This window comes from Pan troglodytes, chromosome 4 (genome assembly GCF_028858775.2).
Source record: "Pan troglodytes isolate AG18354 chromosome 4, NHGRI_mPanTro3-v2.0_pri, whole genome shotgun sequence".
In the NCBI taxonomy this organism is placed as follows: domain Eukaryota; kingdom Metazoa; phylum Chordata; class Mammalia; order Primates; family Hominidae; genus Pan; species Pan troglodytes.
The window spans coordinates 120,727,067-120,745,993 of NC_072402.2; the positions used below are offsets into that span (position 1 = coordinate 120,727,067).

The window sequence follows — 18,927 nt, forward strand, 5'->3', positions numbered from 1 at the left end:
AGACTAGGCAGAAGTTAGCAAACTTTTTCTTTTTTTTTATTATTATACTTTAAGTTCTAGGGTACATGTGCACAACGTGTAGGTTTGATACATAGGTATACATGTGCCATGTTGGTTGAAGTTAGCAAACTTTTTCTGTGAAAGATTCGATAGTAAATATTTTAGGCCATGTGAGCCATATGGCTGTGTTGCAATTACTCCACTCTGCCATTGTAGTGCAAAAGCTACCATAGATGATACATAAAGAAAAGAGATGGACTGTGTTGAAACATAACTTTATTTACAAAGGCAGCAGCCAGACCTAATTTGGCTGTTAGGCTGTAATTGACCCCTAGACTAGAGGCTGGTGGCAGTTTGGGCAGATAGGCAATAGTAAGGACTTGAATGGAAAAGCAAGGCCCAGCATAAGGAAGATGTGGATTCAGAGCCCTGAGTCTCCACTCTGCCCTATAAACTAGGGTAGTTACTTAACCTTGCTGAGCACTAGTCTCCTTTCCTTACTAGAGAGAAAAAAAGATATACCACATAGAGTTGTTAATGATGACTAAATTAGCTAAAATACATGAAGCATCATCTAATTCCTAAAATATAACAGGCATACAATAAAGAGTAGCTACCATTTTTTCCTCAGATCTGGGCTATATTTAGCTTGTGTGTTTTTTCCTCATTTTCCTCAAACCCCAGAATGCCCCCAGGAATTCAAGGAGTCTGGAGGTTAATGCCCAGTCTTAAGTATTTAGTCATGAAAATTAAATTTGAAAATATTATTTCAGGAACCATCTCACTGACTAAAACCATGACTGATTTAAAATGCTACTTAGGAATATACAAGGCAGAAATTTTAAAGATGATGCAGAGTGTTATGACTAGAAAGTTCTGATGGAATCTTTTACCCACTCACACATTCATTAATTCGTAAAATAAACGTCTTTTAAGAACCTGTGCTGGGCCAGACTCTCTGCAGGTGCTTTACCCTTATTATCTCCTAGCCCTCACCACCATACTAGCTCAGCAGCAGCATCTGGTATTGGAAGTCGGTCTGCCTAAATATGAGCTATTTTGTTTAAAACCACAGGTGTAAGCCTATCTGTAAAATACATCAGTTTTCCTCAGTAGACAACGTGGTAGCAACCACACTGAAATTGCCTTGAACCTCTTTCAGACCCTGGTGTTCAAGGGAGCCGATCTGATGAGCGCCTGTGGGAAGCTGGTACCTGAGGGGCAGCACGTGCTGCCCTCTCACTAGCGTGTCTCCAAGGTGGACCATGTACAATGATCCCCTGGGGAGCAGAAAGCAGCCAGGAAACTTGCCATTCTGTTTATTTTTCTCTGATAAAAAGGTGGATTAAGCTTTATTAATATACCATTTAGACCGATACCAGTACTTTCACAAGTTGAAATGTCAGACTGCCTGGGGTCACATTTGATACGGGCATCCCCACAATCAGGGGCCTGACTTGTTCATTAGAGCCCACTGCGATTTGTGGGGCCTGATAGGTGGACTTATGAGTTATATTATCTGCATTCACCTAAACCTCACAAAAGGCACACATGGCTTACCAGGAGTCCTGCTGGGAAACCACCGGTTGAAGATTAAACCACGAGCTCACGTGAATGGCAGTAGCACCTGCGCTGTCGCTTCTGCAAGTCCTCCTGAAAGTTCTCTGCAGCCCTCCCTTAATCTGACCCTTCAGAGTAAAGGCCCTTTGGACACCAAGTGGGAAAGTAGGTGACTTTTGAAAGAAAACAAATCTTGGAGAGAATAATTTGAACATGGATGTTTTTAAAAATGTCTATTATTATGGGATGTTGTTGCCAGAATGAATGTGTGTAACCTATAAAATTCTCTCTACCTCCCTTAAAACTTGATTGGGAGGCCGAGGCAGGCAGATCACCTGAGGTCAGGAGTTCAAAACCAACATGGTGAAACTCCATCTCTACTAAAAATACAAAAGTTAGCCGGGCGTGGTGGCATGCACGCCTATAATCCCAGCTATTCGGGAAGGTGAGGCAGGAGAATGGCTTGAACCTGGGAGGCGGAGATTGCAGCAAGCTGAGATCATGCCACTGCACTTCAGCCTGGGCAACAGAGCGAGACTCCATCTCAAAACACAAAAACCAAAAAACTTGGAAGTAGAATTTTTGGCCTGTTTAAAATGTTTCATAGGAAGAGTTTGGGTGGGTCTTTGACCTCAAATTGTTTTAAATGCAACATTTTCCCATTGTTCTGTAAAGAACAACTGTGTGACATCAAGAAGGGCAATTTCCTGACCAAATCTCATCAGGAAATCTTTGTATTTTAGGTGGACAGAATTGAAAGAATAAGTATTGTGATTTAGCAAGTGCAGTTGTTGGGTCTACTTGTCTTCATAAGATATTTTGACAATGGCAGTCATTAAAACCAGGTATTGATGAGATAAGCTGAATTTTCAGTCACTCTTGAACACAAGCAACAGCAATCACTGTGTTGCAACCTAATAGAGCATATCTACTCACAGTACTCACAAATTAAAATATTATCACTACCCATATTAGAATAAGAACAGCAAGGTTTTTTGTACCAGTAATAGATACAATAAAATAAAATTTGTTTATTACTTCATCTTCATATTAGTTTAAAATATCTTTTTGTATGTGTTTTATACGGTATCTAGTTGGCACAGTAGTATCTTGATATCAGGTATAATTAAATATGCACTAAATATGTTAAATATGTTAAATATAAATAACCTAAATATGTTAGGGTTCTTTTACATTGGAGAAGTGTATGATAAAAAACGTTTGGAAAATACTGGTCTAACACTGTTCCATCCTGAATGGAACCTCCTACTCTAGGTTTTAAGTAAAATAGTGTAGTAACAGACTGTGTAGAACCTTTTTATTTAAAGATATTCTTTTTGTTTATAATTTATTTATAACTTGTTTATAATTTATTACATAAGGTGCTCTGTTTTCAAAAATCTGTGTTTTAAAAGTTCTTTCCCATTCAGAATGTGTCCACCTCTTGCTTGTGGGGTGTAAGTGGTGGGTTATTTTCAGGCTAGATGAAGGGCCTCACTTCCACATAGCTGAACCCAGAGTGAATTCTAGTTGTGGCAATGGAGTTAAGGTCTTAAGAAAGTCTAACACTTTCTAAAACATTTCCTGGTTTTGCCTTCTCTACTTTTTCTTGTCTCCATTTAGACAACAGATATTGGTTTTCAAAAAAAAAAAAACCTTACTTTTTCCACAGAGGATGGTGGTGTTCTGAGAGGGAATTGTGGCTAGTATTCCATTTTTGCTATTTCCCGACCCTTGCAGGATTCAGGATGAAATCGTAACATCTCTTGTTCCAGAGTGCCTTTCATGTAACTGATACACAAATAAATTGACATTTCTTTTTTTATCTCTCATACACCTGGAATATCAGAGGATATTCCACAGTATTATTCCGGAAAGACATCAGAGCAGTGTGGATATGATGTTGGAACTCTGATCATCTGTTTTTGTTATTATTTTAAACCATTCACGATAGGAGACTAATCCTGGATCCCTCTTGCCCCAGTGAGACCTTCTTTATATTCCACATCCATTACCGAATTCAGTACCATCGCACCCAGGGTGCTGCTCGTGGGCTTGCTTATTTCAGGCATTATTATTCTTTGTCTCTGCACCACCCACCCACCTACCCCTATTCAAGACTTTCTCCATGGGCCTCTCTTGTACTATTTTGGAAAAATCTAGGCCCTTCTTAGTTCTTTTGTAAAAACTACTCTCTTCACTAAACTCAGGCCCATGACTGTGCCCTGGAAGCTATTTGTGATTAGTCAAAAGAGTGCCTTCCTTGTTTGTCCTCGCTGCTGCCATTGTTGTTTACTGCTTTGTTCCTTTCCTCTAAGATCATCATGGCAGTTTTCTCATTTGCTCTGGGTCCTCTGGCTTACTCTCAGAGTTTCTGGGTGGATATTCCTTTTCATGATATCTAGTTGCCTACCTACCAAACTACCTACTGAACTTTTTAATTTGAAGATATTCTTCCTGGACTACTTGTTTATAGTTTATTAAATGAACTGCTCTGTTTCTAAAAACTTTATTTTTAAAGTCCTTTCCCGTTTAGAATGCGGCATACTCTTGCTTGTGGGGTATATATCTCTGATCGTGATAACTACCTACCGCAAACCTTTCATGGCTCCTTGCCAGCTACAAAATTGTGATATTCTTAGGCCAGGTATTTGGAATTCCAGCCTTATTCTGCACAAATCTTTTTTTTTTTTTTTTTTTTTTTTTGAGACGGAGTCTCGCTCTGTCACCCAGGCTGGAGTGCAGTGTCATGATCTTGGCTCACTGCAAGCCCCACCACCAGGGTTCACGCCATTCTCCTGCCTCAGCCTCCCGAGTAGCTGGGACTACAGGTGCCTGCCACCCCGCCCGGCTAATTTTTTGTATTTTTAGTAGAGACAGGGTTTCACCGTGTTAGCCAGGATGGCCTCCATCTCCTGACCTCGTGATCCGCCCGTCTTGGCCTCCCAAAGTGCTGGAATTACAGGCATGAGCCACTGTGCCTGGCCATATTCTGCACAAATCTTATGTGTCAGCCACACTAGTTTACTAACTAACCTCTTGACTTGGCCCGTGTGATTATAGACCCTGTACCTGGTACCCTCCTCTTTTCTCATCTCTGTTTGCCAAGGCACCCCACAGGCTTATTTCCAGTACACCCTTGTGTTAGGGTTCTCTAGAGGGACAGAACTAATAGGATAGATGTATATATGAAGGGCAGTTTATTAAGATGAATTGACTCACACAATCACAAGGTGAAGTCTCACGATAGGCTCTCTGCAAGCTAAGGAGCAAGGAAGCCAATCCAAGTCCCAAAACCTCAAATGCAGAGAAGCTGACAGTGTAGCCTTCAGTCTCTGGCCAAAGGCCTGAGAGCCCCTGGCAAACCACTGGTGTAACTTTAAGAGTCCAAAAGCTGAAGAACTTGGAGTCTGATGTTTAAGGGCAGGAAGCATCCAGCATGGGAGAAAGATGAAGACTGGGAGACTCAGCAAGTCACCTTCTTCTGCCTGCTTTATCCTGGTTGCGCTGGCAGATGATCACATGCTGCCCACCCAGACTGAAGGTGGGTCTGCCTCTCCCAGTCCACTGACTCAATGTTAATCTCCTTTGGCAGCACCCTCACAGACACACCCAGGAACAATACTTTGCATCCTTGAACCCAGTCAAATTGACACTCAGTATTAACCATCACAAGTCCACCCCTCGTCAACTTGAACCCATACACATTTCCTGAAATCATACTTAATCTTCAAATAAAGACAATAATGAGGTCATAATTATGTGTAACGTAATACAGCTATTCTTCATGCAACCAGAAGCTCACTAATCTTAACCTAAATGTTATTACATAAAGTTAACATTTAAATGCTGATAAGAAATCCATTTATCTTATATCACATGATAAGGGAAAAAGAAAGGAAATAAAATGAAGATATTTTCTTAAGTGTATACTTGCACAAACATGTTCTGTTAAAAATAAGGAGGAAATGTGACAGTTACAGTCCTCATTCATGCAACTGGTCACGTGATCATAGCTGGTATTGATGACTACCTTCTTCTACTGTCTATTCTGTATTCCCTTTGCCCTCAGCCAGCACCTCAGTGGGTCGTGGTTTTTTACCTGGTGGAGTGATCCAAACCTTCATTCCTGAAGGGTCTGGGCCATTTGTAGTCCTGCCTGGATTGGGCTGTTGTAGTTTCCCATTCACCTTAAATCACAGGGCATGGTAATATTAAGAACCATCCAAAAGGATCTCTTGTATTCCACTCATACTCTTCCTTTCTCCATTGTGGAGTAGTAGACTGATTCCATCTTGATAGTCTTGGTCAGTCACCCCAACCAACACTGTAACTCCCTTCTTAGCCTGTTGACTTAGAGGTAGGAAGAGCTCATAGTGTCCAGATGGCAATCTTAACTTCCAGTTTAATGGAATCATTGTTGTGTCTCCTGGTGGCAGCATTCCTCCCTCTGGAACTGACACCTTTAGGTTAGCAGAACATAATGTCGAGGGAACAGAAAGCAAACATTTTGCTAGTGGGTCACTAGGGGTGATGGTAAATGATGCCACTTCCACTTCCACCCCTTGATTCCTAGACACGTGAATCCTGGCTATGAGAGAAGCAGTAGCATATATTGGATGCTGATTCAAAGAATACACAGCCTCCTAGAGAGCTGCCCCAGCCCTGCAAAGTATTGTCACCTAGCTGGCATTGTAATTGTGACTTTAAAAGGCCGTTACATCGTTCTGTCAATCCAGCTGCTTCAGGATGATGGAGAAAATTGTAAGACAAGTGAATTTCAGGAGCATGAGCTGACTGCTGCACTTCTTTAGCTGTAAAGTGAGTGCCTTGATCAGAGGCAGTGCTGTGTGAAATACCATGACTGTGGATAAGGCATTCTGTGAGTCCATGGATGGTAGTCTTGGCAGAAGCATTGCGTGCAGGATAGGCAAACCCATATCTGGAGTAAGTGTCTGTTCTGGTAAGGACAAACCTCTGCCTTTTCCATGATGGAAGAGGTCCAGTATAATCCACCTGCCACCAAGTAGCTGGCTGATCACCCCAAGGAATGGTGCCATATCACGGGCTCAGTGATAGTCTCCGCTGCTGGCAAATTGGGCACTCAGTGGTGGCCATAGCTAGGTCGGCCTTGCTGAGTGTAAGTCCATGTTGCTGAGCCCATGCATAACCTCCATCCCTGACACCATGGCCACTTTGTTCATGGGCCCATTGGGCAATGACAGGAATAGCTGAGGAAAGAGACCGAGTGGTGTCCACAGAACGAGTCATCCTATCCACTTGATTATTAAAATGCTCCTCTGCTGAGGTCATCCTTTGGTGAACACTCATATGGGATAGAAATATCTTCACAGGTTTTGACCACTCAGAGGGGTCCATCCACATACCTCTTCCCTAGATTTCTTTGTCACCAATTTTCCAATCATGCTTCTTCCAAGTCCCTGACCATCCAGCCAAACCATTGGCTATAGCCCGTGAATCAGTATATAATCACACATCAGACCATTTCTCCTCCCATGCAAAGTGTACAGCCAGGTTCACTGCTCAAAGTTCTGCCCACTGGGAAGATTTGCCTTCACCACTGTCCTTCAGGGCTGTGCTAGAAAGGGACTGTAGTGCTGCAGCTGTCCACTTTCAGGTGGTGCCTGCATATCATGCAGAACCATATGTGAACCAAGACCTAGTCATCTCTTCCACTGATCATAGGGAACTCCCTGTGAAGCCATTGGTGCAGGCTGGGGAGGAGAAGGCTGGGTGGCAGTAGTGGGAACCATGGGCATTTGAGCCACTTCCTCATGTAACTTACTTGTGCCTTCAGGACCTGCTCAAGCCTGATTACGTATATATCACTTCCATTTAATGGTGAAAAGCTGCTGTGCATGACCCACTTTATGGCTAGATGGATCAAAAAGCATCCTGCTCGTGATAGGCAGTTCAGGTTGCATGGTAAGTTGGCAACCCATAGTCAAGCGTTCAGTTTCTACAAAAGCCAAGTAACAGGCCAAGAGCTGTCTCTCAAAAGGAGAGTAGTTATCTGCAGATGATGGCAGGGCCTTGCTCCAAAAATCTTAGAGGCCTTTGCTGTAATTCACCTATGAGGGCCTGCCAAAGTATCCCTATCTGCCACTGACACCTCAAGCACCATTGGATCTGCTGGGTCATATGGCTCAAGTGGCAGAGCAGCTTGCACAACAGCCTGGACTTGTTGCAGAGCCTTCTCCTGTTCTGGACTCGAAACTGGCAGCCTTTTGGGTCACTCAATAAATGGGCTGGAGTAATGTGTTGCCTCCAAAATCTACATAGGTCCACTAGGCATTGTGCCTCTTTCTTGGTTGTAGGAGGGGCCAAATGCAGCAACTTATCCTTCACCTTAGAAGGAATATCTCTACAGGCCCCACACCACTGGACCCCTAGGAATTTCACTGAGGTAGAAGGTACCTGAATTTTAGTCAGATTTATTTCTCAACCTCTGGCATGCAAGTGTCTCACCAATAAGTCCAGTGTGCTTGCTACTGCTTGCTTATCGGATCCAGTCAGCACAATGTTATTAGTGTTATGGACCAGTGTGATACCTTGTGGAAGGGAAAATGGATCAAAATCTCTGTGAACAAGATTATGACACAAAATCGAGAGTTGTTGTACGCTGAGGTAGGACAGTGAAGGTGTATTGCTGGCCTTGCCAGCTGAAAGCAAATTACTTCTGGTGGGCCTTATGGACAGAAATGGAGAAAAAGGCATTTGCCAAATCAATGGCTGCATACCAGGTACCAGGAAATGTGTTAATTTGCTCAGGCAATGAAACCACATCTGGTACAGCAGCTGCAGTTGGAGTTACCACTTGGCTAAGCTTATGCGAATACACTGTCATTCTCCAAAATCCATCTGTCTCCTGCACAGGCCAAATAGGAGAGTTGAATGGATATGTGGTGGAAATCACCACCCCTGCATCTCTCAAGTCCTTGATGGTGGCACTAATCTCTGTAATCCCTCCAGGGATGTGATGTTTTTGATTACTATTTTTCTAGGTAGAGGTAGCTCTAACGGCTTCCATTCGGCCTTCCCACCATAATTGCCCTCACCCTACCAGTCAGGGAGCCAATGTGTGGGTGCTGCCAGCTGCTAATCATGTCTATACCAATTCTGCATTCTGGCATTGGGGAAATGACCACAGGATGAGTCCGGGGAATCAGTGGACCTAAAACTCCATTAATTACCTGACCTCCATAAGCCCCTACTTTAACTGGAGGACCACAATGATGTTTTGGGCCCTCTGGAATCAATGTCAGCTCAGACTTTTCTTGATTCTCCACATCCAGGTGTGCTATTCTTAAACCTTAATGCACTTTAGTTGACCATTACCCCATCACATTTTTCCTTCTGTTATAGCTCTTACGGTATTGGTCTTAGTTCTCCACACCAGATTATCGGTCCTGTATGTCACCCATCTGGGCTCCCCACAGTGTCACCTAACTTTAGCTCAATCCTCCTTGATTGTTGTCCCAAGGCTGCCAGATACATACTTGGTTTTGATGATATTTGATATTATTTTAATCCTTCTTTTTGTTTGCTGAAAATAAATTTATGGTTTTTTTTTTTTGTTCTTTGATAGCTTGGAACATAATCCTATATTTCAATGAGTCATGTCTGCATGATTTCATTATGTAGTATTTCCTTGTATTATATTCTCTACATTGATAGGGATATTTCTGTATTACTTGATATATTTAACTTTTGAAATTAAGCGGCATAAAAATTTTTAAATTTTGTACAGCAAAAATGTCACCACAAATTCAAATCCTAAGACAAAAAGACTGAAAAAATATATTCAAGACATATGACAAAGATCTGATTCCTATGATATGCAAAGAGCTTTTACAAATCATTAGGAGGAAGACAATCTAATAAGAAAATTGGCAGAATTCATTCATTTAAAAATCATTATAAATGATCAGTAAATGGGAAAAGATACTTGATTAATCAAGAAATGGTAGATTAAATGAGATAAGGTATTAACTTTTGGATCTGCAAAGATTAAAACAAAACGTTTGTGCCCATCGTTGGTAAGGGTACAAAGGAATAATCATTCCCATATACCTTTAAGGGAACTGAAATTGTAGCAACCTTTTGAGAAACCATCTTGGCAATTCCCTCTCTATGAATCTATCTTACAATTATTCTTACATAATTTGGCTGTGCTGTATGTAAGGCATTTTCATTGCAATATAATTATTAAAATTGCCCAATAAGTGGGGATTTGGTTAAAAATGTATTGGAATATTCATATACTGGAAAGATTTACAAAATGCTCCATGGAAATTCCAAAGAATGCTTTAAATGTATGTATTCTGATAAGGAAAGATGTCCAACACCTATGGCTGAAATAGGAAGAAATATGGGAAATTCTCCAGAGACACTTTTTTTTAATATAGTGTTTGTCTTCTGATCAGTCACATTCACAATTTGGAGGTCCGTGAAGACCAAAATGTGGGAAATCTTGTAATCACTCAGTCATTTAAGAAAAAAAACACAGGCAAAAAGATCTTATCTTTTTATGATTGGAGTTGTTTAAAGTGCTGTTTAAGTATAAGAAACCTGTGTTATTTATTCTCATAGCCACAACTTTCTGTTGTTATTCTTCTTTTAGCAAGACAAATAACATGAGTTTAGTAATTGTGCCATATTATCACTAGCCAAATAAGAGAATTTGCTGTAGAAGTACAAGGATGAAAGTCACTCTTCCAGATTGATGCTATTTATTTTTCATTGGCACATAAACGGTTGCTAGTATCCCCTGGTCAGGTTCTGCCAGCCCTTTACACCAGTAATTGTATTGTTCCATGTCTTTATCAAGGAATCCCTTGCCAGTGAGTTTTCGGGAGGGACAAGTGTCAAGGAAGAGAAGCCACGATGAAGTCCCCGTGATTGAGCAAAGATTACACTGCTGAGGGCATTCTACAAAAACTTGTCAGTTTGCTGCCCAAATAAATGCCTAGAGTGCGTAAAACACAGAGCACAGTGACCCCAGGAAGAAAAATCAATTGCAATTCATATTTCATATGTCTATAATTGCTTGTGAGAGCATGGCAGCGGTTTGTTTGCAGGGCAGCTTTTCCTCTCCTGTTGTTTCCTTTCTTTTCCCTTTTCTAATGGTATGTCTTTCACATTCTCTGATTTACAGTGGAGCAAAATTTGGATTTTTTTTTTTTTCTTATCCACATTACCATTCTTATTACTGGTGCCCTGTACTGGATTTGGTAGTGCATTGCACTGTAGACAGACATAGACCATACACTAGGAATGGTTATTTTGCTTTGAGATTCTTGAAGGTGTGGGTTGGTGTACTTTGTTTTCCTTTGAAGTGAAGAAATGGGGTTGTGGAAGAAACCATCTTCTATTCATAGAGTTATTCATTTATTAGGGTTTTAAACATTAAAAGTGAATTTTTACTTGTGGCTGTGGTCTTAAATGCTTTTTCATTGGAACAGGAGACCCATAATACCTGCTAATTTTAAAAATCACCCAATCTATCAACCCTCTCTTGCTCCAACCCACCCCCACCCCTTCCCAATACATACACTTTCTCATAAGAAGCTACTTTTGGATTCGTAGCCCTTCTGTGGACTGAGATGTCATAGGGATAGAGAAAATGCTGCTCACTTTATGGATTACTGTTAGGTCAACAAAACTTTGGCAGCATTGATTAACTTGACAGTGAGTACAGCAGTACATTTATCACTTATGGCTGTGCTGTAGAAAATCTAATAAGAGGCAAACAATTCCCTTTAGAGCAGTAACAGGTTCACTGTGGCTAACGGTGCATGCACTGGAAATTTCTGCCTTTAAATTATACCCTTGCTGCTGGTTGACTCAAAGCTACTGCACTTCTATAGTCATGCTGTTGCTGTTAATTTCATCACAATTATTTGACTTAAATAAGTATTTAAATTGTTAAGAATATATAGTGTTTAAACATCAGAGTAGAGGAATTAGGTATACTTCTAAGATTATGACTTTAAAGTAATAGCTGGAAATAGAGAGTTCTATTGTTTGAGTTCTTATGACGATAGGAATATCACAAGGAAATTACTTCCCACAATCACCATAAAATTTAGCCTGTTTCATAATGGAGAACTTTGGGAAAAATTTTAGTCTCAGCCGAATATTTTGTAAGATATTTGTAATAGTCTTTGATGTGAAATGATATACAAACATTGATAAGAATTTGGTGGAATGTTTCAATTTTTTTCCTTCATATTGAAGATATCCTGGTAAGACTTTTCCTACTTATTTTCTTTTCTCCTATATAACAAATAGCATTACTCATTTTCCCCATGTATTATTTAATCTTTAACAATGCACTTTGGTATACATTTGAAAAACTAGGACAAAATATGTTCATTGAATAACACAAATTATATCTAATGTTTAGAGAAGTGTTTACAAGTGTGATAAACTTAGTAGACCAGGGTAAAGAATAACAAGATTAGGTTTTGAACTGTTTTGTAATAGTTATCTGGAAAAGTAAAGAGTATTTGATTAATAAGTAACTCTTGTCACTTTATAGCATACAGAAAATCTGAAAACATGCTAAAACAAAAGCCGTCTTCTCAGGGGCAGTTCTAATTTCACATGGCAGTATATATTTTTTTCTATCAAACTTCTTGTTAGACTTTCTAGAAAGATACCTAATTTATCTTATTTTTATTCCTGTGCTACCCTAGAATTCACAGTTCAGCTGGAGATATCCAGTTAAAATGGAAAAGTTCCCAGCTTTTTTAGTGTTTTCAGTTTTGCTAGGAAACAGTCTTCAATTGAGGGCTTTTATACAGTAGCATCTGTGAGATGATATAGTTTTCTTTGTTGGAAGAAAGTATTCTGCTTGAATCAATTGTCAAGAGGTTTAATATAATAAGGCAGCTTGTGGTATGACTGAAAGAAACACTGTGCACAAGAAATTCCCACAGCAGTTTGTTTTTAGAAGAAAAACTGAGTTCACCTGAAACATGAATACATTGAAAACCAAGACTTAATAAGGCAGAGCTGAGAAAGAGCTGAAAAGGTTGCTGTCCAAAGGCCCATGTCAGTGATCTCATCCAATATTTGTCTTTGAAATTCTAAAAGGCATATAAACCAAAATTACTTTTTCTCAGGCTTTGGGAACTACTGGCTTGAATCAGTAACATTCAAGCCTGTTGATGTTAGTGTTTTGATTTAATTCAATGAGAATGTATTCTGTGTAATCTACAGGGTAAATGTAATATATCCCTTCTAAAACAGTCTTTTCTGAAAGAGCTACGTCTACCACTCTGGATTTCACAGGTTACAATAGGAGTACCCCCACCATTTGCCCTCATGAACAGAGGCCGGGTATTGATTAACTATCACGCTGGCATCAGAACTACTCTTAGGATTCAATTTTTTTGTTGTTTTGCATATTTTATTGATCAAAGTGGTAAATGAGCATCAAGCGTGCAAGAAGACGATGAATTGTTTACTTGCATAAAATAACCTTTCAATAAGGGAAGATGCATGGCTTACACTTTGGTTCTGTTCTGCGGCCCGAAGCAGATGGCATTCAGCTGCTATTGATTTGCTTCCATAGTTAAGGAGCAGCCTGCAACCCGGCATGCCCACTGCATTGTGAAAAGGGGTGTAGATCTGGGGACCAGGGTGGAAGCCAAGAAGGGCTTATGAGCCCACCCCCAAATCCTAAAGAAAAAAAATTTTGTTTGGAAACCATGCATACCTACTTAAATGAAAACTTGAATTAACATAATTAGATGTGATAGGGCCACTTTATGCCCTGGTGCTTTTAAAGAAAGAACATTTGTGGTCATCACTTAATGCAGATGTCTCCAGTGAATAACAAATACAGTAATAATCAGAGAATACTAATTTTAAGCATGTGATATTTGAAGAAAACTAAATAAAACCTCTCCTCCTGCCTTCGGGGTAAAATTAGGTAATCTTTAGATACACCACATAATGCCCACCGTTGAGCATTCTGGCCTTACATAAAAATGAATATACAAGTTGTGCTGACAGCCCACCTTTCCATGTTTACCAGTTGTGCCATCTCCATTTATTCAGCAGTCCACCCGAATCTTTTGTTAGCAGCCACATTTGGTTTTAAAATGACTTTCCTTAATAGGTAGTTGCAGATGTTGAATTTATAAACATTTTCCTTGAAGCTGTGTCCAACAATGACTTTATATCTCAAAAACTAGGATAGGTAGGCTAACCTACCGATTGTGGGTTTTTTCCTTCCTTTTCCACACTCATTAAATATCAAAAGTCCTTTTGTCAAAAACAATATGAAGAAATAGTAAGTATACTTACATCATAAAACATACATTTTATTCAGTAATACACACATTAGTCAAGTTTAGCCAACTTTAATTTTTTGCAATTTTTTTTTGCAATTTATAATTTTAAATATAAGTAACAAAAAATTTATCATGAAGCTGTTTGCCCATAATAGCAGAACTCTGCAGATCTACTTTACTGGGTTCTTCTCACAATCAACCTGTTAGAACAAATAATTGTTTTAAAAGCATTTCAGTAACTGTTATTCCTTATAATGGAAATGTTTTATTGTATGCTATTTTTCTTGTTTGTGGAGGAGAGAGGCAAGTTCACTTTGCTTGATCCCAAGTAAATGTTAGCTTTGTCTCTTCCCAATATCCACTCCTACTCTGGCAATAAAGAGTTTGGGGTTGAAATTTAATTTACTTTCTTCTGTAACAAAATGAAGTTGCATTTCATATTTTTGACCTTCTCTTCTTCTAGTAGTAGAAAACTCAACTAATTTCTCAAGGTTTTCACATAAGAGACAATCTTGACAAGCAGAAGGAGTTTAAGGTGCAAGAGGCACACTTGAAATGCTGGTGTGCTGAGTCGGGTGTGTGCCTTGACTAATTTATTTACTCTGTGCCCCTTCCAGTATCTAGTGTGACAGAGAATACCTACTCCATGCTTTGCCCCTGAAATATGAGCTTTCATTTCCAAGGTGGGAAAACAGTATTTGGCATCAGGCTTGTCAGACTCAAAAGGAAGTTGAAAAGAAAGAAGACCTTCACTCTACAGGTTGCTGTTGGTGGAAGACCAGTTCAAGTATGGGAACAGAGAGCCATTGCCTCCAAAATTGCCGGTGCTCATGCTTTGTCCCATACAAATGAGAGCTGTGTCCATGAGGTCAAAGGGAATCCGTAAGCTTAAAGTGCAGATGATATCGTAGGGAATATACTTGAATACTTCTAAACCAAGCTCCCAGCACTCCATTTGCATGCCAAAGTATTGATTGTGAAAATATTAAAGCAAAATTATTAAGGTTAGAACTTGTCTTAATTCATGCAAAACATATGTTATTTGTGCCAATTTAGTATGTTTTTAGTAGATAAGTAGTATTTCTACCCTGACATAAAATTAGATATATTTAAAGTGGTATGCTTAATTAGCTTTTCATCAGAAAAAGTCCTCCCCATTCTCTTGACAACACCCTAAACTGAGTATTAGCCATATTTAACAGTCTTTTGGCTGACCCAGGAAAAATTTGGTCAGCATCTTCTAGTATTTAGCCAAATCCTCTGACAACTTGACTCTTAAATATCAGCAATAGGAGAGTGAGAAGATGAAAAAGATGTACTTTTAAAAAGGTTTTACTGAGGTATAATTTACATAGCATAAAATGCACATATTATAAGTATACCATTAAATCATTTTTAGGAAATTTACAGAGTTGTCTGACCATCAGTACAATATAGTTTTAGAATATTTATAACAACCTCAATATTTGCCTCATGCCCATAGAATCTACTTTTTTTGTCTGTACAGTTTAAGAAATTTCCATTATAAACTTGAGATTTAAAAAATCAAATACATGTTTTGTTTTGTTTTTGTTTGTTTGTTTGTTTTTTGAGACGCAGTCTCGCTCTGTCTCCCAGGCTGGAGTGCAGTGGCACGATCTCTGCTCACTGCAACCTCTGCCTCCCGGGCTCAAGTGATTCTCCCGCCTCAGCCTCACAAGTAGCTGGGATTAAAAGTGGTAGTGCCTTCCTTTTCTTACCCATTAGTCTTTGACTCTACTCACTCATCCATTTCAGGTTTGGAAGGTGGCTTGTCCTTGGAATATAGACCACCTTGGAAGGTTATGGCTATATCTTAAAATGTGGATTTTGGAACCTGCCCTTCCAGATAGTCAAGAGAAAAAGATAGAAGGCAGGAAGCGGAAGAGAGTAATGTAACATTCATTCTGTTTGTGCCTTTGTCATTTCCTTTGGCACACACATTTGTTTTCCAGGGAAGAATGACTGGTAGATAATAGAAGCCTTTTCTGTATTAATTTTGTCCCTGATTCCCTGTAGTAGTGAATGCTAGGGGGAAAAGGAAGGAGAACCGCAATTTCTTGAGCATCTCCTATGTCAAGGGCATGCCAGTGCTTCCTGTGTGGACTTGAGTTAAACTGAAGGAGCTGTTGTATCATATTCCACTGCTATTTATTCAGCCTCTGTTTTGAGCAGTTCTTTGAACACATGTTTAATCATATTCTGCATTTAGCATGTAAAATGTATTTTGTGACAAATTAAACTACTTTTTATATTACAGAATTTAGAATTATAATCAACTTAATTATTTGTGCTACTGGAAAAAAATGGGACCTATGGGTAATCTAAAATGAAAACTGATATAAAAAGCATTTTTTATGAAATGAAATTTTGTAGTTATCAGAATATAGGGCATGCTGTCAACAAATTAGGAGAAAGATGCCAATGTTCAGTAGATATTGAGAAATCTACTGTGGCAGCTGCCCAGCACAGAACAAGTTGTTAACACATAATGCCTTTGAGGAATTTAGGTTGGCCTTTTAGATACCTAAACAGATTATTACAATGTAATATGTGTGTTTGAAAGAAATATGTACAGTGATACAGTTACTAAAGGGGGAGGGGTTTGCTTTGTTTTGTAGGTGGCTGAAAGAATTTACTTTGCTTTCAGCAAAGTCCTTTAGTAGAATAAAAACTGACATTAAATTTAAAAGAATAATAAAAATTAAGTCTGTCCATAGATTTTCTTGTATTATCTATAATGGATGATACATTAAATATTGTGTAGGCATTGGATATTTTATTTGAAAAAATATTAACTCTTTTTAAAAAAGCATTTGAATAGTATTAATAGTATTAGTACTGGTAATAATATTGCAGGCCATCCGTAGTTATTGATCTGCTTCTCCAAATAGAATTTTGAATATCTGCTTCTAAAACACACCTAATTCACCAAGAAACTGAGGAAATAAGACCACTGGTGCTATTTTTCAGTAAGTAATATTTTATTCTCAATAGTTAAGTGAATAATTATATAATTAGTCCCAAAGATGGAAGTAAATGAGACATATTCTCAAGTGAGATTTTTCAGCCTTTTTTTTTTGCAAGTGCAACAATTTAGATTGTATTTTGATTATTCTTTCCTTCTATTCCTTCCTTTTTTCTCTTAAATGGAATATAATTTAAATTTTGCACATTCTTATTTACTTTTGCATAACTAAAAGGCACCTTATAATTTCTCTTCTCTTTTGTTCTTTCTCTGTCTTAAGACACTTAGAACCTGTGATTTTAAAGCATTTTTGAATATTTACCTATACCATATACCATCTGCATAAAATATAAACCATTTACCTTAGACTCTGTTTATCTCAAAATCAACTCCATTGGAGTCACTGATGAGAGCAGACTTAGCCAGGACTCAGAGTTAGCTTTCAGTGTTAGAATGACTGGCTATTCAGACTTTATCAAAATCCTTCACATATAACCAACAAAGTAGTGAAAAATTTTTGTTGTTGTTGAAACAGGGTCTCATCTTGTTGCCCTGGCTGGAGTGCAGTGGCAAGATCATAGCTCACTGTAGCCTTGACCTCCTGGGCTCAAGCAATCCTCCTGCCTTAGCTACCTGAGTAGGTGGGGACTACAGGCGTGTGCAACCATGACCTGTTAATTTTTAAAAAAATTTGTAGAGATGAGGTCTCACTATGTGTTTCCCAGACAGTGAGCAAATATTTTAAAACTATGACTGTATTGCTTCTATTTATATTTAGAGTGAAGTTGGTATGTTTGAAAAGGTGTACTTTTAGGTTTGCTAAATATTCATATTGTTGTGATAGTCATCAGATTACTAACAGAAGGCCACTAAAGAATAATTGATATTTGTTGCTTTACTGTAACATCAGCATCAATGTTTTTTTCCAGAGTAATCATTAGTATTAATTAGTGAAGAAATGCCTGTTCTATCAAAACTGGGTTTACTGATGGAGAGTTCAGTCACAGACACAGATCCATCACTCTTCTCTCTGTAGCTTGCTCCCCTCTTATGTGCCATATGATCATCACAGCAATCTGTTGGAAGCTGTAACTTGAATAGCAGATTTTTTCCCTGATAATATGATTAGCTAACATGTTGTGTAATTAAAAGTATGTAGGCATTTCAGACTGTATTCTTAGAATAGCTGCAATACAGCAAAAAAAAAAAATCCGCTGCATTTTATACTTTTAAACTTCAATCTATCAGATTGATCCTTCTTTTTTCTTTACATAAATGACACAGTTAATGGAGCAAAGGATGTCTAAGCTTAAAGAAGCTCCTAAAAAATGAGAGCATTAACCCCAACTGCACTGAATTCCCTGAATGTCTTGTACTCTCCTGCTCAAACTTGAAGTGGGCACCTGCTGTTTAATGTAATTAGTTTCAAAGGGAATGTCAATCAGTCCTCAGGAGTTTACTCTGACCCAAAAACCCTCATAAGGAAATATCAGTGAGACAAAACAAGAAAAGTTATCGCAGTTGGGAAGCTTCTTCTCACTGCATTATTTGAAGTTATGCTTTAACAGAGTTCAGGTTGCTGTCTGACTCAGTTATATTCCAGTTGCAAAATTGTACTCAAGACAGATTGCTTTAGTGAGTAGCTATTTTCCTCTATTAGAAATGAAGACATAGTGGGCTGTGTAAAAAAAGTCAGGAAATGTTTGCAATTTTGACATGAGTTTTTAGCACTTATTAGGATAATAGGATTTAAAAACTAAAGACAAATTAACCTAATTTTTAGCCTGCTTTTTTCCTTATGCATTAAAAAGTTTAGTGAACAAATGAAAAAACGAAAAAGAAAAAAAGGTATAGTGAACAAGCTGTTTTTAGTTTCTCTTTTTTGTCCTTATTGAAGTTGAGATTGTAATGAGCCATAATAAAGAGGTCAGAGAGGGACTTCTTTGGGTAGCGGAGTCCATTTGATACAAAGCGAGAGCATTACTGTTCTGTTTGGATTATTTTTCCCAAGATTTAGATGAACAATGGCTTATTTTGTGGTAACTTATAACCATA

General features: G+C 38.6%; 1 protein-coding gene across 9 annotated transcripts in view; it reads left to right on the forward strand.

Moving 5' to 3' along the window:
- Positions 1-18,927, forward strand: part of SNX24 (sorting nexin 24) — a 184,027-nt gene that overhangs the window by 122,627 nt on the left and 42,473 nt on the right. Inside the window, exon 5 of one of the 9 annotated variants that reach the window (XM_063811479.1) lies at positions 16,799-16,876. The exons of the other annotated variants lie outside the window; for them this stretch is intronic. The gene's annotated coding sequence lies outside the window, so the exon portion shown is untranslated. The remainder of the gene's footprint in view (positions 1-16,798; positions 16,877-18,927) is intronic. 9 annotated transcript variants of the gene reach the window in all.